Source organism: Aedes albopictus, chromosome 3 (genome assembly GCF_035046485.1).
Source record: "Aedes albopictus strain Foshan chromosome 3, AalbF5, whole genome shotgun sequence".
NCBI lineage: Eukaryota > Metazoa > Arthropoda > Insecta > Diptera > Culicidae > Aedes > Aedes albopictus.
In genome coordinates, this window is record NC_085138.1 from 228,781,723 (window position 1) to 228,808,303 (window position 26,581).

At 41.4% G+C, this 26,581-nt stretch overlaps 1 long non-coding RNA gene across 1 annotated transcript; it reads left to right on the forward strand.

The window, feature by feature from the left end:
- The first annotated feature begins 21,508 nt into the window (after positions 1 to 21,508).
- On the forward strand, positions 21,509 to 22,771 carry LOC134289710 (uncharacterized). Its single transcript, XR_009998628.1, has 3 exons — positions 21,509 to 21,536; positions 21,596 to 21,668; positions 22,725 to 22,771. It is a non-coding gene; the product is annotated as an uncharacterized LOC134289710 (long non-coding RNA).
- Positions 22,772 to 26,581: the final 3,810 nt, after the last annotated feature.

Below are 26,581 nucleotides of genomic sequence, written 5' to 3' on the forward strand. Positions count from 1 at the left end.
CTAATACCTGCTCAGTGAGGGACTGGATTAGCTTCGCTTGTTTCTCAACAACGACTTTGAGGGCTTCGATTTCCTCGTTCTGGGGCGGTTTCTGACGGACGGCAAGGGCCGCTCGGTGATTTCCGTGTATTTTTTCTCGACCACGGCGGTAAGTTTGTCAACTTTTTCGTTTAGACGTACTAGCTCGCTTTGATTTGCGGCGTCTACGATGTTGGCGTAGGACCGACCTCCGGTATTCTATTCGACAATTCTGCGGGTAGGACAAGCCTTGGTCGACTTTAACCCTCTGTATTTGGTTTTCCTTACGGTATTGGAGGCAGCTCCGGCTCGACATTGCATGCTCGTTGCTGCAGAAAGTTTCATTGTTGCAGGAACGGTCCTCGGCGATTGGGTGATCTTGCGAGCACTTACCACACGTCGGATTTTTATTCCGGTACCGGAGCCTCGTATGCCCGAAGGCCCAACAGTTGAAGCACTGCATTGGGCTCGGGTAATAAGGACGGGTGCGGCATCGGATGAAACCAAAGTCCATATGGTCAGGCATAATGATTCCAGGGCTGGTGAGTATTATGGTGGGGGTGTTCTCTCGTTGCGTACCAGCTCTCCTTGTTATTCTTCTTACCTGCTTAGCTTCTTGGTCTTTCAGTTCTTCAAGGGGTTCGCTTTCCGAGAAGCTGATAACGTCACGTCAAGAAAACCGACCACACACCGGGTGGAATTCAGCGCGGGGTGCTCAGAGACTGTCACAGGAGTCTCGTCCATAAGGGCGGTCATGATGAGGATTTTAAACTACAGCAAACGAATCATTTTATAGTTTTGTATTTTTTATTAATATCGAATCAATGTGAAAACATCGATTCGAAGCATTCGATTAAATCGGTGTATCGATTCAGACAGACAGGATCTATAGATCTCCCTTTCCGATAGGATCTATAGATCACCCTTTCCGACCTGGTCTACGCTTACTTTGGAATTAATACATTTTCCTTCGAGCAATATTGCTCTACCGTCATATTTATCTTTGATGCTTTATTTTCTTTAACATACATACAGTTTTACCCTTCTTTAGTTCAATAGCTTCAATGGCTCTAAAAATAAGGGTTTCGTTGCGTGACTCAAGTGTTCATGCGAAAGTGTTATTACGTTGCATATCGGCCAATATCTTTCAGCGCCCTAGTTGCATTCTGCCTTTCCACACCAACTGCTACAAGTACCCAGTCGCACTTACATTTGGGTGCTAAATAATCACCTCGTGGCAAGTGGGATCCCTAATTACATCGCACACAATCATCTGCAATGTATGACGTGCCTCGTACGGGCGACTGAAACTTATACCGTCGAGGTGACACACTACTTGCTGACGTGTTCCACGATTACCTTCCATCATTCACACTTTGCATACGTATAACTTACGGAAGCGAACAAACGGAAAACTAAAATAGGCAACAAATCGCCTATGCGTAATCCAATATTGCACGCACGATTTGCTTTTTAATAATTGATAGCAGTTTTCCATCGATTTCGTACCGGCAGCAAGCTCGCATCGTCCGCCCCGCCTCGCCACATGTCGAAAAAGTGCACCGAAAACCATCAGCACATCACATATTTCACCAGTGGGCATATTTTGCCTTGCTAAATTAACTTCAGTTTGAGTTTGCATTTCAACTGCAAAATTTTCATTGTACGCATTGCATGGTTCGGCTAGGCACTACTGTAGAGCGGTACATTCATCTGGGATTCTCTTTCCCCAGCGCACCTTCGGGACCATTGCATTGCTGCATTGAAAAGGCTTGCCACCCACAGCCACAGTAGACATGCAGTATAGGTATCGAATGGCATCGGAATGATGAAAAGCCGTTTGGGGTTTTTTGGTTGTGGAATCGTTTTTTGGGAGCCCGAAATTCAGACACGCAACCGGGCAAAGTTTGTCCTCGGTCAACAATGCCTGCGCCGACCGACATGCATGTTACCATACGGTTCCTTGGAATAACTGCTCCTTCCAGAACTCGGAGGTATTTATAGGTAGGACAAGCGGATAGTCGATTTTAAGAATGAATGAATAGTTTGCTTAAACTAAGAAGGTAAAATTCAACAAAATAAATCAAATTTCTTCATTATTTCTTAATTTTTTTCATTTTCAGCGAGACAAAAGGATGGTAGCCATTTCTTCTGCTGCCTTGATCCTCAGTGCCTGTGTTCTCTGTACCATTCAGGTGTTTTCTAAGGTCTGCTTCCACCTTTCTATTACCTCACGTTATTCCGGCACATTTTGGATCGCGACACAAAATCGCTTCAAGGATCCATTGAGCTTACGGTAGAACTTCCGTGAACAGCACAGCAAATAAATTTCCTCGCACTCCGCTTCTTCCATGTGGCGTTCCATATCCTGAAAGAGTCGGTTCTGCTATTTCCGCTTCAGTTTATAATGTACCACGTTCTGCCGAGTCACATGCTGCAGCACGACCGCCTGCGCTGCATTTTTCTTTTTCAAAATCTCTCTGCATACCTCGTCGAACTAATCGTTACTTCGATTCCGTTCCATGTACCCGACGGTGCTCTTAGCTGCGTCGTTCATAGCTGCTTCCTGCAGAGGGGCCTGATGGAGCATGCCCTTGCTTGACTAGTCACTGTTAGCGCTACGTTATGTCCTGACGTCAATAATGTCGGATAAGTACCGTACATTGATCTAAATGTGGCCGATTTGGGATTGCGTCCACTACGGTGATCTCCTGAACTTACCAATCGTCGGTCTGGTACGCCTCCTGGCCTACCTGAGCATTTAGATCTCATGTGATGATCTTGCCGTCGTGACATGAGTAGCAGTCGTTCTCGCGTTCAATCTGCGCGGAGAATGTGGCCTTATTATCAAAAGTTCTGCCTGAATGTGGACTGTGAACGTTGATTATGCTGCAGTTGAAGAGTCGTCCCTTGATCCTCAACCTGCACATTCTTTCATCGATCGGCCTGCAACCGATCATGCGCATCTGCATATTGTCCATCACGAATGAAACTGGTCCCAGCTCGCGTACCTAGCTGTGGCAGATGGTATTATTTTTCCTTTTCTAATGTTGCTGAGCAGATTATCTTGCTCAACAAAAACCTGAGTGGCAGGTTCAGGTAGAGTGGGAATAGGGACCGCTTCATTATCTACGAATAAGTCAGGACTACATTCTCCGATCCACTAAACTATTTCCATTGCCACTGCCTTGTCTAACGCAGTAAGCGAAACCAGCCGTCAGCTGAGCCGCCGTACTTTTAAAAAGACAAAAAGACACTACAACGTCTTCAGCCAGAGGCTGCACAGACTGAACATTACATACATGAGACAACGGACAACACACATAACACCCAGTGGCCCAATGGAGAATTTTCCGTTTGACGAAAAGTTTTCCCCGACTGAAGCGGGAATCGAACCCGCACTCCGAGGCTTACGAAACGCCTAGACGACTGACGCCGCTAAGCGCACGGCCACGAAGCCCACTTTTGTAAACATGGAGAACATATATTTAGAATTGTAGTAGTCTGTAGTAGTGGTATATGTACATAGAGAAAAGTATATAAGTAAACAAAGGCTGTATTGATTGTATTGCTACCATTGCTATAAATAGCTCAAGAATAAAGACAACTAGAGCAGTTCGATCCAGTCTAGGTAAGCCAAGAGTTAAATTCAGTGTTGTTATTATCTGAAGTATACATATCAGTTGTCGACGAGGGAAAAAGTTCAGTAGTAAAAGCGCGTGCATAATCGGCAGTGTTGTGATCGCGGTCGGAGTGAAATTCGGTAGCGGGGTCGGTAAATCCAATTGGAGAAGAATTTGACAGTTGGTGCGAGAGTCCCGAGCGACGGTGAGCAGTGCGAATATACCGCCCGGCTGGTTTATTGTCTGGCTGTGTAAATTCACGCACCCGGGGGCTGGTGATTGTAGTGATTCGCACAAGGGGAACTTGTCTGGCGAATGCGTTTGTACACAAGAAAGCCGAGTGTTATGTGATAGCCATTTGTTGTGATTGTTTGTGATAGTCATTCAGTATTCATCTGTGTTTTCCAGCCGGTCGGAAAGCGACGCAGCAGCATCAGCAAATTGTGATTTGTGAAGGTGAAGAATTGGACGACGACCTGGTGACATAGAAAGTGTCACTGTGCAAATCGGTTGGTGCGGTGATTCGACCGATCTCGTTCGGACGTTGGAAGCTTATCATTGCCAGGACAGCAGCGTCACAGGAATCCAGGAAGTATAGGTAGCGGAATCTAAGAGATCCCCATCAGGTCGACACTCCATCTCGGCTCACAAGGGGCAGGTTAAGGAAGATTCGCAGTCAGACTGGACGAAGAATGACAGAGGGATGAAAAGGACGTCTCGTGAGCTAGATGAAAGCGATGAAGAATTCAGAAGGTTCTGCCCCGAGCCACCTCTGCTTGTGGCTCGTGAACCACATCCCAGATCACTCCAGTGCAACCAGAAGCCAGTTCCTGACACAAAGGTACAATGCCAACCGGTACTAAGGCGATCTACTAGTGTGAAAAAGAAGAAAATTGATAATGAATTTGTGTATACAAAGTGAAACATTAACTTAATTGAATTATCGGAATCGGAGAGAAGGCTATCTAAAGGGGGAAGAAGTTGTCATGTCTAACGCAGTTAGCGAAACCAGCAGGCGGCTGAGCCTCCGTACTTTTGAAAACATGGAGAACATATATTAAGAATTGTAGTTGTGGTATGCATAGAGAAAAGTATGTAAGTAAACAAAGACTGTATTGATTGTATCGCTATCATTGCTGTAAATAGCTCAAGAATAAAGACAACCAGAGCAATTCGATCCAGTAAGCCAAGAGCTAAATTCAGTGTTTTTATTTTCTCGAGTGCATATCAGCCACCAACCCGAGCAGGAGGAAATAGCTGAAGAATAACAAACTCAGGTATGGAAAACCCAATACCTTCAACCTGAATAAATTATTAGGAAGCCCCGCATAAGAGGTAAAATACCTAAAAAATAACTTGTGTGTATTCTGTGCATAACACGTAAATAATGACATCAGGTATGGCAATACTTAAATAATAATCGGCGATTTATGATACCTGTCTTTGGTTTGCCGCAATTATGCGTCAGTTTTTTGTTCCTGCTCGGGAAGCCCTACGTCTCTTCAAAAACGCCTAGAAGGCATTGCTACGGAGAGGAACTGGTTAGCTGCGGGTTAATGCCTGGGCGTGAAGTGGGGAAGCCGTTTCACGAATCAGCGGGGTCACATTCTACTAGAGGCACTGACCATGCTCGATGTCGAATTGGCTAATGTCGGTTCCAAAAGTACCTTTAGCCGAAACGGAGCGGAGTCGAGCCGTTACTTTTTGTAGTCTTGACTTAACGGGTAGTTCGAACTGAAGGGTAGTCGATGCCAACACTCACAGCGCAGCGATATACCTGACGGTTCGCTACAGTATCGACTACAACAACATCAGGCTGCGGGTATGCAGAAGGGGCGGCTATGCCAAGGCGATGCCCTCGTAGGTGGATCTTACTTCAACGACAAGGTATTCAGGAAGGCGCTCTGCCGTTAGCGACACCTACTCGGTCTAAGAGGGGATGAGCTGCATCGGTGCTCTCGCGTGCATGCGATACGAACGTGCCTATGCAAGCCCACTCTAGGAATGGGAGACCATCGCCATATTTGTGGCCTCAAGCGATTGTGCAAGTTATTCGACGTGTGGTGTTTGCCGCTGAATAAATCGCGCTGAAGTCCGAGATAAGGACCAATAAAAAGACCCTCAACTCTGCCAGACTTTCAGAGTGCCAATGCGAATTCATGAATCCTACAGAATAATGTCGGCCAAGACAAGAGGTGTAACGGCTCCTACAGAACAGTCGCCAGAGATGTGGCTGGGGATCATCGAGAGGCTTTTTCCGCGGCATGATACTAGTCCTTAGCCCCTTTCGTAGGACAGCTGGGAACTACGGTTGGCGATGAGGAGAGGGCCACTGATGAGGAACTTGAGGGGATTGCAAAATCCCTTAGCGCAGGTAAGGCCCCAGGTTCGGATGGGGTTTCGAACATGGCCTTAAAAGTAGCCATTGAATTGCATAGACTCCCGGGATGCTCATGTCTGCTTACAGTAATGCCTGGACGAGGGAGTTTACCCAGAGGTTTGGAAACGGCAGAGCTTGATTGGTACTATTGGCAAAGGAGAGGAAACCACCCGGAGGCCCGTCGGCATACAGACGAATATGCTTGATCGACACGGCAGAGAAGGTGTTCGAGAAGAATATCCTCAACAGACTGGTGAGGCAAACAGATGGTGCAAATGGTCTCTCGATTAACCAGTTCAGTCGATTAACCAGTCGACTGCAGATGCTATCTTGTGGGTTACAAAGACCGCCGAGAAAGCGCTCCCGCGTAATAGGAGGGAAATTTGCTACTGTTCAATAGTGACTCTAGATGTAAGGAACGCGTTCATTGTCGATGTGATCCTGCGCCTGGGATACCCGGGTATCTGTACAAGATTCTCGGACGTCTCTTCCAGAATTGAGTACTAGTTTTCAATACAGAGGTGGATCGTAAGTGCTTCAACATAACCTTATGACTCCCGCAAGGTCCCATCCTGGGTCCGGTGTTATGGAATGTCATGTACGACGAGGTGTTGAGGTTCATGTTTCGGTGGGAGTGGAAATCGTCTTCGCTGACGACTTTACGCTGGAGGTGTACGGTGAATCCATCGAAGAAGTGTAATTGACTACAGCCCACTGGATCGTAGTTGTGTAGGAGTGAATGAGCTCCAGGAAACCGTAATTGACTCATCACAAAACTGCAGCAGTGGTGGTTGTGAATAACCGGAAGTCAGAGCAGCAAGCGGTGATCAGCGTAGGCGATTGCACTATCACTTCGAAGCCACTCCAACGAACACTTCTGGGTGATGATCGACAATAAGCTTACCTGGGCTATTCACTCGTCGGTCTTCTGGATCCGAAACCGCAATTGGAAAGGGGTCTCTGGTAAGGGATGAGGCAGATGGAGGCCCCACTGTCAGCAACTTCTTCTCGTGCTAGCTGATAGGGCATAAGGCTTCAGCAGGCCAAATCGCGTTGCACGCCAGTATCAGTTATTGCTGCTTGCAGAACAGTTGAGCGTGGGCAAGGTGGTTGACGCAGCCTGCCTCCCGAGGACAAAGGGAATGTTACCTTGGTTGACTCCCCAAATTGAGTCCTCGGTGTTTGTTGTTGCCTGGCTACGCAGCTAACCTTGAGGGTGCGATGTGCTCTAGCCTCTTTTTGAAACAATGCCTTCTGCTGGTTCAGGGGAGATGTAAGATTTGGCAGCAATGGCAATGTATTTAGTGGGTGGGGTGCAGTCCGGTCTTCTCTTTTACCTTTAGGAGAAAGTCCCCAACCCCACACTACGTAAACTCGGACCGTTCAGATGTCTATTGAGCAGATTATCCCCCCATTGCTTAGATAAAAAAAAACCTGTTGTTTCTTTTGTTATTGGATGTGTCACAATTCTTTATAGTGAGTCATCAATTCGGTGCATATTAAATGTCTTGAGCAAAAAAAAAAAAACAAACCCGATGAAATCGTTAAATGACTACGGAAATAAATCTTGAATTTCACTATAAGATAATGCGAAGCAATTGTAAGGCGCTCTCGATGTTGGAAGACTTTGTAATGTGTAATTATTAACCAAATTCAGAAAAAAAATCTTCAAATTTCAAAACTGCAAACTTAATATCTAACATCACTCCAGCACTGAAACCACATTGCCTTGTTAGTAACTAAATTCCACACAACCTATCACAAATCCGTCCTTTCCCGAGTGCTTCACATGCATATTAAGTGCCTCGGTCCAAAAAGTAGCAATTTTCCACACAGAAACCGCAACACAACCGACCGCTTTCAAAAATTCATACTCGAAAGCGTTGGAAACTCATGCTCATGCTCAGCTAAAATATTTGCTTACGGCCACCTTTGCTGACCACCCAACAACAAGGAGAGTTGTGGCAACGGCGACGACGACGGTGCATTACACGACGATGATGTGGCCGATGGGTGGATGGGCACAAAGAAGGCGCGAGTTCCATTCCACGGCAGGCCATGGATGAAAAAACCCAAAACAGCCAAAGCAGCCTACCGCGACCACACCGACCGACCGGTAACCGAACGACCCTGAGCCCGGCCAGGAGAATGAGATTATAATAATTGTAATTTAGCGAATTTCTTTCTAATATATTGTCTCGGGAGGTAAATTTTCTAACCGCAGCACAAGTGAACCAGCCCATAATAAACCATGGCCCGTGGTCAGTACCATAAACAAGATGCACCCTGAACTGCAATGCAACGTCCCTTCGTCGCCGTTGGGAAATGAGCATTGACGGACGTCGTCGTCGGTGTTGGGCAGAGGCAGGTCCACGGGAAAGTCGCTTTCCTTGCCGGTTGTAGCCCTGTGTGGCTAGTGTCGTCGGCGATGGCTTGTGAACGAGCGCAACGGTTTCTGCGGTTTGTGATTGGGTCGAGTGGCCACCGCACGTCATTGTGGTCGAATTGAAGTTGTTCATTTGAATTTGCCGACAGGGAATTGATGCACTGGTAGGTCAAGTAACTTGGCACAACGACGAAATCACCAATAGCAAATTCATGATATGTAATATTTTGAAACTAATAAAAATCTCTACTAGCACACATGTGCTAGAAGTGTATGTGCAACTTCTATATGGCCTAATTCAGTAATACATTAGAACCTACCTACCTAGATACCTATGAGAATGTGGGGCAAAAGTTCGACCTTAGTTGTCCACGAGCTAAAACTTTGCTGAACAAAGTAACAAAGCAAACCAAAGTGTACTGAAAGGCTATATGTTCACTCAAAGACCTTCCCAAGCAACACACATGTTATATTAGAGTTACGACAGCGCAAGTTTTGGTTGTATAGAAGTTAATTTTACGTAATTCTAACATTGTGTTGGAATAACGTCAAATAAACTTCTATACAACCAAAACTTGCGCTGTCGTACCTAATATATAACATGTGTGTTGCTTGGGATATTAATCCACCTAGCGGTGATGGTGTCTTCGAAAACACATCAAACAGTTGAAACTGCAACGCGCTTGCGCTGTATACGACGAACGATGTTTTTTGGTAGTGTTGTACTTTTAACGACGGCGCGCGTCCTGAAGGGTTAAACAAAACTCAAGTGCCATGTTGAAGAATATCGAACTTTCATACGTTTAACAAAAAACCATTTCATAGCACCAGAAGTCATATAGTTTATATGGATTTTGATGTTTGATGTCTCGAGAAAAAGCCACTATCTTAATTTTGAGCCGCCATTTTGGATTTAAATCCGCGATCTTGGATATTCTGGTTATCATTTTTGGACTCCGAACATCTTCCCCATACAAATATATCCATAATGCATGGATTAATGGCCTAAAACTCCACTAAACGGCTTCCACTTTAAATTTTAAGCAACCATTTTGGATTTTAGGCCACTATCTTGGATATTCTTTTCGCCATTTTTGAACTCCAGACATCTTCCCCTTCCACATATACCCATATTGCATGGTTTAAGGATCTAATACTCCATTGAACAGCCGCCATCTTGGTTGAACAGCTGCCATATTGGATTTTAGACCGCCATCTTGGATATTCTGGTCGCCATTTTTTACTCAGGACATCATCTCCATACTAGATATGTTTACCCATATTGCATGGTTTTAGAGCCTAAAATGCCGTAGAACAGGCGCCATCTTGAAATTTGAACCGCCATCTTGGAATTTAGGCCGCCATATTGGTCATTCTAGTCGCCATTTTTGAACTCCGGACTTCTTCCCTATACCAAATATTCCCATATTGCATGGTTTAAGGGCCTAAAAATACATTAAACAGCCGCCATATTGAATTTCAGGCTATCATCATGGATTAAGGGTATGCGGTATACCGAAATAATTCGCCAAGTACACCTCGAAACGAAATTCCGCGGAATTCCACGGAATTCAACTAGGCGAAATTTATGATTTTGAATTTCGTTTCGTTTCGTCAAATTCTAAAAATTTCGCCTTCAAACAATATAATTTGACGAAATTAAACGGAATTCCGCGGAATGCCCAATAAATTTTGAAAACAAGTTCATAGTGAAAATGTCCATATCATTTATCGGAGATCTTGCTAATTTCAAGTTACTGAAAACTGTTATAAAATCATTTCGAATATCGAGAAACAAACTAGTGCCAGGCTTGTAATCTCTATAATAAAGACAAAACAAATCTCGAATATACTTCTTATTTAGGACATTTTTCAAAAGCCCAAGCAACACACTTGTCACAAAAAAATCACGGTGGCGCAGGTTATTGTTGCGTGGAAGTCACTGTGACTTACTTACTACTAACAAATTAACACATACTTGCTAGAATTAAGTCACAGTGACTTCTGCGCAACACAAATCTGTGCCGTCGTGACTTTTCTGCGGCAAAAAAGTGTGTTACTTGGGAGGATGCTTTCAACTAGGGGCTATAAATAATATTTTGGTTAAATTTGCTGATGGAACCAAATGAAAAAAAAAAAATAAACGATTAAGACACATTTGGTAGGAGGTTTGTTCCATGGAAAAGTTTCTGGTTAAACCCTTTTGAAATAGTTTACATTTTCACTGAAACTCTTGAAAGAGATTCACCATTAAAGCGAGGAATGGACGTCAAATGGAATCACTCAAGTAATTTTCGCTTTTTAAAGGAATTCTAAATCTTTATTTAATTTTAAGGTAATTTCCAAAATATGTTCGGGATCTGAAGACATTGATGTAGGAGTTCGTAGTGGTATTCTTAAAGTTTTGCAAGTAATCTGCAGGGGTTCATACCGATATTTTTTTGACGAATTCCATTAAAGACTTTCCAGTATGTTTTTTTTATTTTTTTTTTTTAATTTCACTTATTGAAGAAAATGATTTCTTTGCACTACACCTCTAGTAGAGGTACCGTTTGGTTTGAAAATGGTGTCTCATTTGTAGTTCGAGCATTTTACAACATCATCGCTATAATGCAACGTATTTATTAAGCCTTTGCGCGCTAACACATTCAACTTCGCATCAATTGACTTGATTGTTCGTATGCAGTGAGATGTATACAATATCTAGTCTGGCCCCCTTTCCCAAGTGGTTTAACATCCAACTATGGAAAATGAAGTCTAGGGGATGAGAGTCTTAATGGAAACACAATTCATGCCACCGATTGGAAAAAAAATCAAACACGCAGCATCAACTTGCACAAAATTTATATAACTGCAAAATTCCGCGGAATTTTTACGAAAATTTCGTTTCGTTTCGAAAAATACCGAGTGAATTCCGATTTCGTATCGATCTCACGAAACATTTTTGAATTTCGTTTCGTTTCGTACCGCATTGCATCAAAAATTTCACATACCGTTTCGTTTCGTATCGCTTTGAAAAAATCCCATACCGCATACCCTTATCATGGATATGCTGGTCGTCATTTTTGGACTCCGGACATCTTCCCTATACCAAATATACCCATATTGCATGGTTTTAAGGCCTTAAACTCCATTAAACAGCCTCCATCTTGAATTTCAAACCGCCATATTGTATTTTAGGCCGCCATCTACACACTAAGATCAGCTCGGTATTTTTTCAATGTTTTTACTGAGTTCTCAACAGCAGATTTAACTCGGTACGCTCGGTTGTTTCTTTTGCAGATATTCTGTAAATGTGTTACCGAACTCAGCTAACAAACTGTCAAAAGTTGCTGATGCACGGTAAATATCGTTACTGGTGAACGGTAAATACGATTACCGAGTGTACCGAGATAAATCTGCTGTTGAAAACTCAGTAAAAAGATGGAAAAAATACTGAACTCAGTGAAAAAATTACTGAGCTGGAACATCTGAATCTTAGTGTATAGGATTTTCTGGTCGCCATGTTCGGACTCCGGACATCTTCTCCCCACACCAAATATATCCATATTGTCTGGATTCAGAGCCTAAAACTTCATTAAACAGCTGCCATCTTGAATTTTAAACCGCCATATTGGATTTTTGACCGCCATCTTGGATATTCTGGTCGCCATTTTCGGGCTCCGGACGTCTTCCTCATACCAAATATACCCATATTTCATGATTTTAGAACCTAAAACTCTATTAAACAGCCGCCATTCGAAATTTGGAGCCGCCATCTTGGATTTTAGATCGCCATCTTGGATATTCTGGTCACCATGTTTGAACTCCAGACATCTTCCTTATATCAAATACACCCATATTGCATGGTTTTAAAGCGTAAAATTCCATTAAACAGCTACCATCTTAAATTTAGAGCTGCCATCTTGGCCCAGTCAACCAGTGATCGTAAATGATGTTGAATAAGATGTTAAAGTGGAGGCGACATGCGTACATTTTACATGCGCCTAAATGGAGGCATGCACGCATATGGCCTCCACTTTATCATCTTATGCAACATCGTATACGATTACTGGTTGTCTGGGAGATCTTGGATATTCTGGTTGCCTTTTTTGGACTCCAGACATCTTTCTCATACCAAATATACCCATATTGTATGGTTTTAGAGCCTAAAACTCTATTAAACAGCCGCCATATTGAATTTAGAGCCACCATCTTGAATTTTGGGCCTACATCGTGGAATTTATAGTCTCCAGTGTTGATTTCCACAGAAAATTTGTCAACCATGCTAAAGGTTATCAAAAACGCCGCAGTTTGATGTATCGCATGATAAGGCTAGGTTCAGTTTTATATATAGCCAGTTCTAAAGGTGCTGGCCCGGATCACTGAAATGGCCATAACTACAGAACGCCTTGACCGATCCGGATCATTTTTAATAGCAAACAATGTGGTAAAATTCCGGTTCGATTCGACAAATTGGAAAATGGGAAGTGCCTAAAAAGTGAGTGAACTTTTTTGTACACAGACATACATACACACATATACATACATGCATACATAAAGCGAGTCATCGATGTTCGTTGCTGCAGGTTACGCAGCTAACCTTGAGGGTGCAATATGCACTAGCTCCTCTCTGAAGCAATACCTTCTTGGTGGTTCCGGAGAGACGTAGGGTTTGGCGACCATAGGAATGTGTTTAGTGGGTCGAGGAGAGAGTAGTCCTGGCTTCTACTATTGTAGTAGAAGACGGCCTCAGCCCCACACTATCCTAACCTTCCTGTTAGGGTGTCTATTTGCAGATTATCCCTTCATTGTTTAGAAGGGAATAAAAAATACATACATACATGTGGGAGTGGTGATCATCTTATTTTAAGTTTATTACGAATGAGCAAGAACAGAATAATAAAATGCACTGTTGTTTGAAGCTTGTTTCTTGAGATTTATGCCTTGAGCTGGGATTTCAAGACGTTTGTCCTTAATACTATATGTCAAAAAACTTTGTCGAAGACTGCAAAGTGATCCGACAACTGTGAAAAAAGTTATACGTTAGGTAAAGTGATGCGAAGAATTATTGTTATTTTCCTATGTATGTATTGAAATAACATCAATAAATGAAATCTCTATGTTTCGCCTGACTGTACTTAAGGTATAACTTTTTTCACAGGCGTCAGATCACATTACGATCTTCGACAAAGTTGTTTGGTATATGTAGTTGTCTACAAAATCGTCGAAGTTTATATTGTTTGAAAGCTTACAGTAAGAATCGGATCTAAGGGGGGCTGTCTCATTCTCCTCCAGGTAGATGTTGAAGTAGGCTTATATGTATGGCTATGGCACAAATGTCTCAAATGGAGGATAACATGCCTCTGGTGCCGGCCTTCTGATACCTGATATTAGGTGCGAAACCTATGCTGAGTATTAACCTTATGTAAATAAATTAGCCCAATTGGAAGTAAGACAGCCCAGAGACTTTGTGCGTGAATTGAATTGTAGGCCTCCATTTGTGCAGTTCGACCTACACTACTCATCACCGGAAACCGGATGGAATCTCTTAATTTTGAAGCTTGTTTCGCAAATTAACACATTCGTTAGGTAAGCATCATGCTCGAAAAACTTACCCTTCAACATAATAAAGTAGCTTGATTTGATTAACTTTCTTCTCAACAATCGATAAAATCACATCTCCACATGCCACATTTAAGTCCCATTTAGGTCCTAATCTCCAAGGTCGGATCAACAAACTGTTGTTTGCGGTTGGCTTGAAACTTTTGATTTCAGCTGCCAAAACCCAACCGCCGCAGATCCCGCAGCAAGCACCGGCACTCGCCCGCTCGAACAATAAGTTTTCGCTTAATCTAATAAGAGAACGGCAATTAAGGATTTAATAATTTAATTTACTACACCACGAACAAAAGTTTCGGCTTCCGTCTTTGAAAACGTTCAACAGCTGGAAAAAGAGCATGAAAACGAAATCCGGCAGCCGGCCGGCGTCGTCGAAGAAAAAAGCCTGGAAACTAAGACACGCGGGAGTCCCCTCGTCCATCTGATTATTACTGGCGAGGAAGCGAAAAGGGGTTGCGAAAAAGGGCGGCTGGCTGAATGATGCTGTTGATGTCGGTCTGCTTTGTGTCCAGGCCAGTTCCTGTGTGTTGTTTTGGTTTCGGTCTCCTGTGCAACTCCTTGCCTCATTACATTACCGACGACCGACGACCGACCGACAACTGATGAACGGCTCTTCTGGTGGCAGGCGGTCTTCCTTTTTGCTGAAGGGCATCAATGGAAAAAGACGCTAATGAAAAGATTAGCGATTAATGCGAAAGAGAAATCTCCAGTGAAAACATGGATCGAAATCGCACACTTTAATGCGGCCCGGGTGACCAGTCTTATATGTTGAGGTCCGTGGGAACATATCATGTAGTGATATCAGTGATTCTGTGTGTGCTGATGTTTACTGTGTAGAACAGGACAGGACAACAAGATTCACTTTGTAAAGAACCGACAAAATATTACAGAAGGAGTTTTCCCAATACTGGAGACCTGAACCATTGAAATGAGACTTCGAACTCTAAACAAATTGTGTTCGAGAAATATGAATAAAAGAATTGATAATTCAAATTGACCAAATTAGTCTATTCTTGAAGATCGCGACTAAAATCGAAACACAGTTTCAACATTTTATAGTTCAAAAGCATTGTTACACTAAAACATCATTTTATGCAGAGTATTTTTTACGTAAATGGAGGTTTATGAGGACGTTTTAGGGGGTGCTACGGGGTTTCAGCGGAGTACCAGAAGATTTCAGAGGTATTTGAGGAGGCCTCAAGCGGCTTTAGAGGGTTCCAGGAGCCTCAGGGGCGCTTCAACTTTCAATCTCCACTCTTTTTTTTTTCTGTTCGAGTAAGCCTACTGATCGCAGTGGCAATATCCGTATCCTTAGTAATTAGTGCATTTCGTACACGGAACCGCCAAACTACCCAAAATCGAGTTCTTTTGGCGCCAGAGAGGAAAAACAGCCAAATTTTGGGTAGCGAGTTTATTCGATATACTCTATTTTGAATAAAAATCGACCCAAATATTAGGTAATTTGGATTTTCCGTGTACTACTCCGTTGCTTTTGAGAGGCAATGAAGCATCGATTTATGTACACTGTACAGTTCTTGTTATACTACCGCAGAGATTCAGTACAGTTTTAATAGCGATTTAAATTAAAATTTAAATTCCACCGAAATTAAGTACGTCCCCAATCAAATAAAAAACAATCGACTTCATTTCTCAGAAAATAAAGCAGCAGTACACTGGAACCCCCTTATGCCATTTGCTGGAGGCTCATAAATTAATAATTAAATTAAATTAAATAGACATAAAAAGAGGGAATTTTGTGTTAAATTAACCCTCTATTACCCAATTTTTTTAATTTGATCTAAATATCATTTTTCGTCATCTAAAATCGATTTAAACATGTTTTGGAAGATGATTCTTTTTAATTCTCAATTTCGTGAATTTCGTTTTTTGATTTTTCTAATTTTTTTTTTGAACATCCTTACAGTTTTATATTTTTCCTGGAAGCCAATTTGGGATACAGATTTTTTGAGATGAAAACATTTTGCGATTTTATGATAATTGTTAAAATATTTTTATTTTAAATTTTTTTCATGAAAAATTTTATTTTCCGTGTAATTTTAAGGAAAATAATTTAAGAGTGTGTTCGATTCCCTTAAACTTTAAAACTAGGATAGAATGATTTGAGAAAAAATAAAAAATGTTAATTGTAACGATTTAATACAAAATAAACGATGACTTCTAGAAGGTGACTAAAACATCAATTTTTCAATGATTTTTAAAAAATGTAAATACGCTTTAAAATACATCAAAAACCATTTTGAGATATACAAAACAGTCCTAAATATCAGCCAAAAATATAAAAAAATTGATTTTCCTCGAAACAAAAATTACAAAAGTGCTCAAACTATACCCCGTCTAAAGGCGGGGTTGGGTATTAGAGGGTTAAGTCAGAGCTTTAATGAGGTCTTGCTGCTGGGCATTAGAGATGGGGCCAAGGATGTTTCCAGGAAGTTCCCAGAGTGCCAAAATAAGGGGTTCCAAGGGACTCCGGAGAGCTCCATGGGGTTTTGAGGGGGAGGGGATTACTGAAATTACGGGGGTGTCAGGGGCATCCAATAGTTTCAAGGGGGTTTCAGGGACGTTTCTAAGGGCTTGAAGAACGGTTCAGGAGAGGTCTTTTCTACAGAATTAGACAATCTGATGATCTGATACCCAAGAGGTGGTGCCTCGGGTTTAGTGGATTTCAACTCACTACTTTTGCGATGAGCTCGCCGTTCGTTACCAACGGGGGCCATGGTCGTTGTGTCGTGACATGATCTTCTGCAGCATCTCGAGGGAGCCTTCTGGGCACTTGCGTGCGCAGCTTTTTCTTTCTTCTCGCACATTCTCTTTGTTAAACGCAAGAAGAGCGAGATAAAAGAGGGGGCAAAATGTCATCTGTCTCATTCTCGTGTTTGTTTACGAAAGTGAGTGAGAAAAAAGAAAAAGCTGCGCACGCTAGAGCTTCTAGGGGTGCTGACACGCCTTTCGTTTTGGCCATGACTACTCTGTAGGCACCACCCCAAAAGGTCGGGTTGGCTGCCTGGCAGAGAGTTTTGAAGCACACCCGCTTAATCCTTTTGTTCAGTGCGAATTTAGTCACCCTGTAGGCCACACATCGCTCCATTCTACCCTCATCAGTGCTAGCTCTTTGCATCCTCCTTCTTGCTCTTAGACAGGATGCGCGGAGTTCTGCGATTTCTGGACACCACCAGTATACTGGTTGGCGTCCATTAGTGGGTAGGGATCGCCTTGGCATTGCAGCGTCGCATGCACGGCTTAGGGCTTCGACTAGATCATCGCTGGATAGATCGTCAGTTTTACCCTCCATAAGCAATCGCTCCACAAATACCGGCTTATCGAAGTGCGTGGTCAGCCTTTCCCGATGACGGTCGATGACCTCCTGCTGTGGCCGTCTTTCTCCAAGTTCCACTCTATATCGAATCGCCAGATGATCACTGTGCGTGTATCCATCTTCGACCCTCTAGTACAAGGTTTAGACCTGGGCTCCAGAAGATAACATCAATGATGAACTTTGTACCGTTCTTACTGTAGCTTGCACGCTCGATTCAAGGGAAAAATCTCTCAACTATTCAACATCCTAATCAACATGATCAGAAATGCTTTTCCTTTGAATTCGCAATTCTGTCAGTGTTGACTTAAAAACCAAAACAAACACACCGAAGAAATAAACTAAAAATCACTTAGATTTGCACTAATGTACAAAGCAGTATGATCCAAAGTGAAAAGTTGTTGATTTGATATTGAGTGCTTTTGGCATGAAATTTAATATAGATGACAGGTGGTAGAAAGTGTTTTGCTTTGATTCGCACCTCTCTAACAGATGTGAAGTAGTGTAGTATGGTATAACAGATGATCATGACTGTCAAGGTCCTGGTATCGAATCTGGGAGCGGTGAGCTTAACTTTTTTTAATTCTTCTTTTGAAATCAAAAAGTTCTTAACAACGAATTGAAGTAAAGTTCCATTGATATTGAAGACGCATTGGATGATCTTTTCGAACTGATATTCTATTGATATCGAATGTATTGTGAACAGTGGTGCGAATCCAAGTGCCAATCGGTTTATATCAGCGTGCAGAATTTGTATCGTGTGCAATTAAGGTTTTCTGGTGATTTTATTACCAGCCAAGTATTTCCAACGAGATTGAGGCACACATGGAGACGCATGGTTGATGTCTACGCTTTCCATGTTTGGGGTCATTAAGATATTACGATCATCGTTTTGCGGGGAGGGGGGTAACACTCCATTTATTGACCATACGAAAAAAGCGGGACAGAGGGGGGAAAGGAGTCGAAATGCAGAAAAACTGATGGACGTAATTTTTGAATGTTTTCATGAAGTGGCATCTTACCCCATGCAGATGGTCTTTTTGTACCACTTCCGTTTTACGAATCAGTTTTTAAAATCGCTAAAAACCGATCAAAATGCAATAGTTTAGTGGATAGTTTTGGTGAAATATCGAGCAAATATTGTCTAGTTGCTGTTACCACTTTGAACGCCTAACAAATGAGGCTAATTATCATTAAAAACGATGAAAGTTTGAAAATTGGCATTTTACCCCACTTGACCCTACACGCTCTTTTCGTATACTCAATAAATGGAGTGTTACCCCCCTCACCGCAAAACGATGATCGTAATATTTGAATGACCTCTAACATGGAAAGCGTAGACATCAACAACCATGCGTCTCCATGTGTTCCTCAATCTCGTTGGAAACCCTTGGCTGGTAATAAAATCAACAGGAAACCTTAATTGCAAGCACGAAAAACCGGAAGTTGCCAATTTTCATTGGGAAATCAAAAGATTTTTCGTGGGTTTGGTGGCCTAGCTTCTAGAAAAATGGTCGATGCAAACATACCTTGACACCATTCACCTATAGTAATGATCAAGTCCCATTCAGGAATGATTTTATGAGTTGGGCCATTTTATTTACCCTTTCTTGGAATTTTGGGCTTTGTTCCCCTACTGCGGGCACGGTAAATAATCTGCACGCTGATATAAACTGATTGGCATTTGGATTCGCATTACTGTTCAATACATTCGATATCAATTGAATAACAGTTGGAAAAAAAACTTTCAATGCCTTTTCTATGTAAATGAAACTTCACTTCAATTCGTTATTGACATTGTTTTGATTTCAAACCAAGAATTAAAAAAAAGTGTACCCCTGCACCTAGATTCGATACCTGAACCTTAGATTCATGATCATCTGCTCTACCACTACACTACATCACATCTGCTAGAGAGGTACGGATCAAAGCAAAACACTTTCTACCACCTGTCATCTATATTTACTTCCATGCCCAAAGAAGTCATTTTCAAATCAACAGCTTTTCACTTTGGATCGTACTGCTTTGTACAGTAGTGCAAATCGAAGTGATTTTCGTTTGATTTCTCCGGTGGGCTTGTGTTGGTTCTCAAGTCAACACTGACAGCATTGCGTATTCAAAGCAAAAGCATTTCTGATCATGTTGATGGGGATGTTGAATAGTTGAGGGATTTTTCCCTTGAATCGAGCGTGCAGAATTTTTACCGTAAAGTGAACTGAGGCGAGAAATATTTTGGCGATGCTCTCACATGAGCGTTTTGCATGCTCGGCGTCAAGCCCTCTGGCAGCAAAGGTGTGATGCCAGGTGGTGGCAAACTGAGATACCAGTGTGCCTAAGCTACAAGGTTCACGTCAACCTGGAAAATGAAGAATTTTACCGACAAAAAATGGAGAAAGTTATAACCAAGCAAAAAATCCGATTAATCAGTGAGTTGATAGCCGATGGCAAGAGAACGGTAGCAAGAACAAAGAAAGCAAGAACCGATCTTAGAAACACTCTGGAGCGACTGTTAGAGCGAGGGGACTTCGTGCGTGCTAAGAAAATTGTGGAACACAAAACTGAGCAACCACGCAACCACGAAGGATAAAGAAATCAAGAAACTTGAGTGGCTTAAGAGAAAGAGAGTCACGGAACTGAGCTACGAGGCGGAATGGGTGGAAAACACGACTGAAGCAGCGATACCAGACTACCTGAAATGAACATTGATGCTTGGGCCGAACTACAACGTACCGAACCGAGGAAATTTTCCATACATCGAGACAGTTGCCAAAATCGGCAGAGCAATCAAGAACAAAGACAACGTTGAGGAAATCCGAGCGGAGGTAGCAACTGCGATGTCAAACTTCATCAACTACAACAACCAACCCCGCCATCACCAACAAGAATGGATCGCGAAAGATGTAGGAAGAAGCAAAAAATTTCTCAAAGAACATCCGAACATATGTACTACTGACCAAGGCTGACAAGGGCAACTAGACAGTGATATTGTCGTCGGAGGAGTACGAAGAAAAAATGGAGGGCATGCTTCAAGATGCCGAGACCTACGAGAAAATTCGCTTCGACCCAACAGCAAAGATCGCGAGAATTCTTGTCGATGGAATTTTGTATGTTGACGAAATTTGAAAAGGATTATGGAGAAATTATTTACATAATTTTAGAGATTCTATCCAGATTTTGTCTGTAGTAGTTCCTTGTAATAGTTAGAATATTTGCATGTTCTAACTAATGTTTTCATTGAGACTTAACAATTATTTCTTAATTCGCCAATGAAGGACTGAGTTAATAGTAAAGCTCCCTGCAATTACCAATTTCAGGGATACCAACAACTACGCATAGTGGCATTTTATTTTATTATCTTGAAAACATTGAAAATTCATGCGGCGCGGATTTTTTTTTATGGAATTATGAATTGATGACGAATATGATTCTTTATATTTTTTATGAAATCTTTCAATGTATGGCCTGCCTACTGAAGCAATTCCTGGTGTTACCTATGGAAAACATGAAAAGCTTGTTACACGAATTCTTTAGGACAGACATATGAACATTGTAGAAGAGTTGTTAACCATAATTCCTAATGCAAATCTGAAGAATTGCTTCATAAGCTTCTTGGGGTTCTTCAGGGCCTGCTAACGAAACATTGTCCTAAAATCTTTAATGTCAAAAGAAAGAAGAATCATCCTTTATCCCTTTCGGAACGGAGCACAAACAAGTAAAATCTCCATACAAATGGCTCAACTTTGGCTTTCCAGAATTCTTATTGTAAGCGCGCCCGTCGATCAGCAAGCCCCTCGTAGGGCTACTACCACGAGTGCTACCTAGATGCTACCACTCAACTGACACCATCCGTCGTTTCTGCTGCTCAACTTGTCATGTATGATGATTGGCAAAAATATGCAGACAGAGGCAACGAAACAGAAATTAGCTGAACTGAATCGTATAGCAGAAAATATTGTTAGGTAGTTTAGCCTGTTTTTGAAACTATTTTTTTTACATATAAGTGCCCGTTGGAATCAGCGCTATTTAGTTTCTTAAACTCAATAATTCATTAGGTAAGATTATGCACACACATTACGTAGTTTAATGCTAATCGAGAACTTTTGTTTAGCCCTGAACTACCTCAAGTACCTAATAGGAATAAGTGAGAATATTTAGCAGTCTGTCTTTTGGACCTGTCCGTATTTTTCCTGAACAAAGGTAAGGAACGCAAACTTAACTCATTCTTAATCGTTCACTATAAAATAATTATGTAACAGCAGTTCGCATGGACGGCAGGGATGCTCGAAATTGACTCGGATCTGTATGTTGATGGTTAGCGAATTACTAAATGTACAGGGGATGGCCAAAATGTTCTGGATAGGCAACTTTTTTTTCTCTCACAAAAAAGTTCAACAAGCTATAACTTTAAATAGAGCGCATGAAAAAATCTCAAATTTTGACTGTTTGTCAACCTATTTTGTTTGCATCAAGAGATGAACCAGCCTAGGGCTGAAAATCTCTATAATAAAGAAATAATAATAATAATAATTTGTTTGCATCATTGGTACAAATTTGGGCTCGATTGATTAATATTTCGCAAAGTTAGAACCGTTCGCGTAAAACACTATTTTTCAGACAACTCATTTTTGAGGTGTCATATCTCGGAAACCAGTGAACCGAATTGAATGAAATTTTGAACGAACACTAACAATATGTAAATGCTTCACAAACAATTAAAACATGGGTACTTTTTGAACGTTGAAAAAAGTTATCATGGATTGACACTTTTTCGATTTTTCTCGAAAAAATGTATTTTTTTACATCAATGTCAATACATTTTCGTGTTGATATCCAGAGATTTTCCACTTCTGTTCTCAAGTTATCTCTAATCAGTTATATTAGAGCCTATTTAGATTGAAGGAAGAACACAGTCAGTAATTTTTGTGTGGTATTGTAAATTTGACTTATTTTACTCTATATGGGTAAAAATTTCAATCCGGTATAACTTAATTCGCCGTGAGAAAATATTACATTTTATGACGTCGTAATAAGTATCAATATATTGTTGATAATCGTTAAAAAATTCAATCAATTCGGTTCACTGGTTTCCGAGATATGACAGTTCAAAAATGAGTTGTCTAAGCAATAGTGTTTTAGCCGAACGGTTCTAACTTCGCGAAAAAATAATCAATCGAGCCCAAATTTGTACCAATGATGCACATATAATAGGTTGACAAACAGTCAAAATTTGAGATTTTTTGATGCACTCTATTAAAAGTTACAGCATGTTGAATTTTTTGTGGGAGAAAAAAAGTTGCCTATCCCAAACATTTTGGCCATCCCCTGTAAGTTGATAATACATTTGATATCGATTGCCCAGAAAACTAATCTAATGTATTAATATAGGAATTTATAACTCTCTCGCGGAATAAAGTTTTCATGAATTCGGTTAATTCAGGCGCCGATCGCAGCTTTTCATTCAACACTTACATTTCCCAACAAAACAACATTTATTGTTCCTCATTTGAAAGAACTACCCCTTATCTTTCGATTTCTGGCTTTGACTATTTAGATAAATCGGAAATAAAAAAAATGCGACAGATAAAACTTTTTCATGTTTTACGGTTTTGTCCACTTTTTGTTTACCTTGTTGTGGTGAATCCCTCAGGCAACGTCAACAAAAGTTTGTTTACACACATACGAGTATAAATAATGGCTGAATTGTGGAAACAGTTTACATCACTTAAACTGGTTCGTGATGAAAGGATTATACTGAAATAAGTATAAGCCCATTTCTCGTAGGTACTTCTGATGATTTTTTTTGCGTTACCTTGGGTTAATCCAATGGTCTGAATGCCACTCAAAACCGGTACTAGATCTTATTTTAAATCCTAGATTCATTTTCCTGTCTCAAAGAAATTCGACTAAAATTGGAAAAAATACTTTTTTTTTTTTGAAAAGATGTATACTCTACGCAACAGTTTCCATAAAACAATATTCACGAGTTTCCAAGTAAGTTCTTTAAAAATGGGATTAGAAATTATGCCCAGAACATCGATTTTTTCCTGAAAGATCTAAAAAGAGCCTTACAAATTTCGTCAAAGTTGTCAAAGTTTTTTTTTTCAGGGTTTGAGAATTTCTCTACAAATTGTTTATGAATAAAAAACCTTTTATGGCAATTCCCAAGTATTTTCAAAATTTGAGAAAAATCCGCTAAGGAATTCATCGCTATTGCTCTCATAGCAAAACTTACATTTTTTTTTTTTTTGAACATTTACAATTCCCACTAAACAGAAAAATTCAGTATTTTTGCAATAAACTTCTTCTAGGAAATTTGTTAGCAAATTCCTCGAAGAGTTTCACCAGAAAACACTCCTGTAATTCTGGCTATAGGAATCAAAACACAAAACGTCAATAATGCCATCTTTCAGAATTCCTGCACAGAAAAAAATATTCATGTAAAATTCAGCGAAAATCATGCACACAAAGGGAATGCTAGAGTTAAAGCATATTTACCAGCGGTCGGAATTTTCGCTCATTCTCACGAAAATAGAATTCTCCCTCACGCCAATTTTCAGCGAAAATCTGGCTTGAGAAATCTCCCGCACAAAGAGCAGAGCGAAAACATTTTTTCACTCACTCCCAAAGGTGCGAGAACTTCGTTTGCCCTTTGTCGGCCGATTATGTTGTCTTTCCTTGACCCATATGACGCCGACGATAATTGGTTTTATGCATTATATTTTCCACAGCCTCTGTGTGGTTGGCGTGGTGGTGTGGTTAGAGTGCGCGTGTCGCGTATGTTTTTAGTAATGTTCCAGGTTCGAATCCCGTCGCGGCCACAATTTTTGTTAATCTGCTTGGAAAAGATTTTCGTGAAAATTGGGTGAGAGAAAATTTAACAGAACGAAAAGAGATTATCTGCAGGTTGAAGCGATTTTCAGTTATCATGAATCGCTACTCTCGAAAAAAGTGCTGGAGGGGAAAAGTGTTCCTCAAGCAAAATTGTGAAAATAAGCTCTCCCGCCGCCGTGAGAATAGCCATATTTCGTATCGCTGAAACGAAAATTACGAACCCTGATATTTACATGAGATATCATGTAAAATTACGTTACGTTCGTGTAAATTTCCGCTAATAGTCGCGTAACCGGTTGGTGTCCATGATGGTTTACGTGATAGTTGGCGGAAATTTACACGACGATAATGTAATTTTACATTATATCTCATGTAAAAAAGCACATTTCTCGCTGAATTTTAATTACATTTTTTTTTCTGTGTGGGATAGCGTAAAAAAATTCTTTACAGAATTCACCAAAGAGTATTTCAGCTAGCCAACTAGATTTTTTATTGGTTCTTAATCAAGGATTTCTTACAGAGTTTACAAAAATCTTTTGGTAATTCTGACACAACTGTTTTCAAGTATAGGTTTACGTTATAAGACATCCAGAATTAGAAGCAAATTTCAAACATATGTTACATGTAAATTACTTTCGATGTTAACATCTCCAAAACAATGTAAACCTGTCATAGCATCGCAATGACATTGTAAATATTACAGTATGTTTTACAGATCCACTTAGAAGCTTGGATACTTGGATGTATTACATGTTTCACAGGTACATAAAAAAAGTCGGGAAAATTTGATTCGATCCAAGTGAATATTGAATCAGGCATGAACCAATAAAGAATTATTTGGTGATTCCGTCAACGATATGCCCAGTAGTCCAGTTAAAACCTCGCCTATAACTCTATTTTTAATAGGACCCATTATCATAGGCCAATTCACCCTGGTAGTGGCCACCCGTGGCCCGTGAACACCTGTAAGGCATCCCGTCCGCCGCCTAGGAGGCCCGAACAACGCCTTTCATTCGATTAGTGCCTCTCCCAGACAGCCAGAAGTCCCGCCTGTCGTTGAGGACCCGCCGACACCCAGAACGTGCCGTGAACACCCGCAGACCTCGGCATCCCCCGTTGAGACCCCTGGACATCACCCACCACGCCACCCCGGTGGTAATTTCAAGCGCGAAGGTTGTACCGCGCACCCCGTCATCCCTTCCAAGTCCCGGTGGTCCATCGAACGCCCAGAAAACCCGTGGGAAACCCCCCTCAGTGCTCCACTTCCGGCCGGCCGCAACGTTCCACACTACACCCCGACACTCCACACACACAGTAAGTTTGAAAAAAAATTAAAGAAAAAGTGAAAAAGCTAAAAGTGTGTTTTATTTGGGTCCTTGGCCAGCGAAACGTGCCGACCCTAAGAGTCTCGCTCGCTAGGCGTGGTCCTTCCGACCCGCCAAGTAACAGTGGTTACTTTACATAACATTTTAATGAACAAAAATCGATGAATTCGCTAAATTAAAGACATCTAACGTAAATTTAGTTAATTATCTTTGAAATAAGCCAAAAATAAATAAAATTGAACTATAGATTACGAAGATATCACCGAATCACTTTTCCATGTTTTACGAAAGTGATCCTAAACTTTTAGTTTATATGGCATACCTGGAACCAAGGTGGATCTACAAGCACTTAAGGAATTTGATTGACGAGTTCTGAGATCAATCCCCTACGATAGGCAGGACTCCCAACAGATCCAATTCTTAGAAGAAATCGTAGTCTAACGGAGACGATGCGTCACGATAGGGTGTACAATTCCGTGTACATTATTTTTATTGATTACAACTCATCATCACATTGAAGTGCTTTGATAAGAAAAGTAATGACCAGAAACAGTCTACTCCTTTTTCTCCATAACTCAATTATGCCCGATCATTTATGCCAGCCAAGATTTTGCGGATCAAAGTGCACTGCACAACCGTATCATGTTTCTCTTCAACGAGACCGACAAATTAGAATATACCTAAGACTTGTTTTTCTCGCTTCTTCTGACGCTGAAACTTCAAATAAGATGCAAACGCCGAACACCACGGCCTACCCCTTTGCGCTGGCTGGGGCTTTCCGTACCGGACCGGCCGATCGACAACAACGGTTGGCATCCTGCAGAGGGGCAAGCAGTCTGTTCGGTGCCATTTCTTAAGCGATAGAAAAGACACCGGCGGAGGCGCGGCAGCGATCGTCAGACATGGCGGGCTCTACCCAACAACCAGAGGGTCTGTTGGGGGGCTATGCATTCATGCTACGTTATTGTTCCATCACTGATTTTTTTCTTCTTCGCTATGTGGAATGAAAAGTTGATCAAGTGCCGTCCAACCGCCGACAGCCGCGGCGCAGATTTTCATCAAAAGCGCAATCTTTAGTCGAAGTGT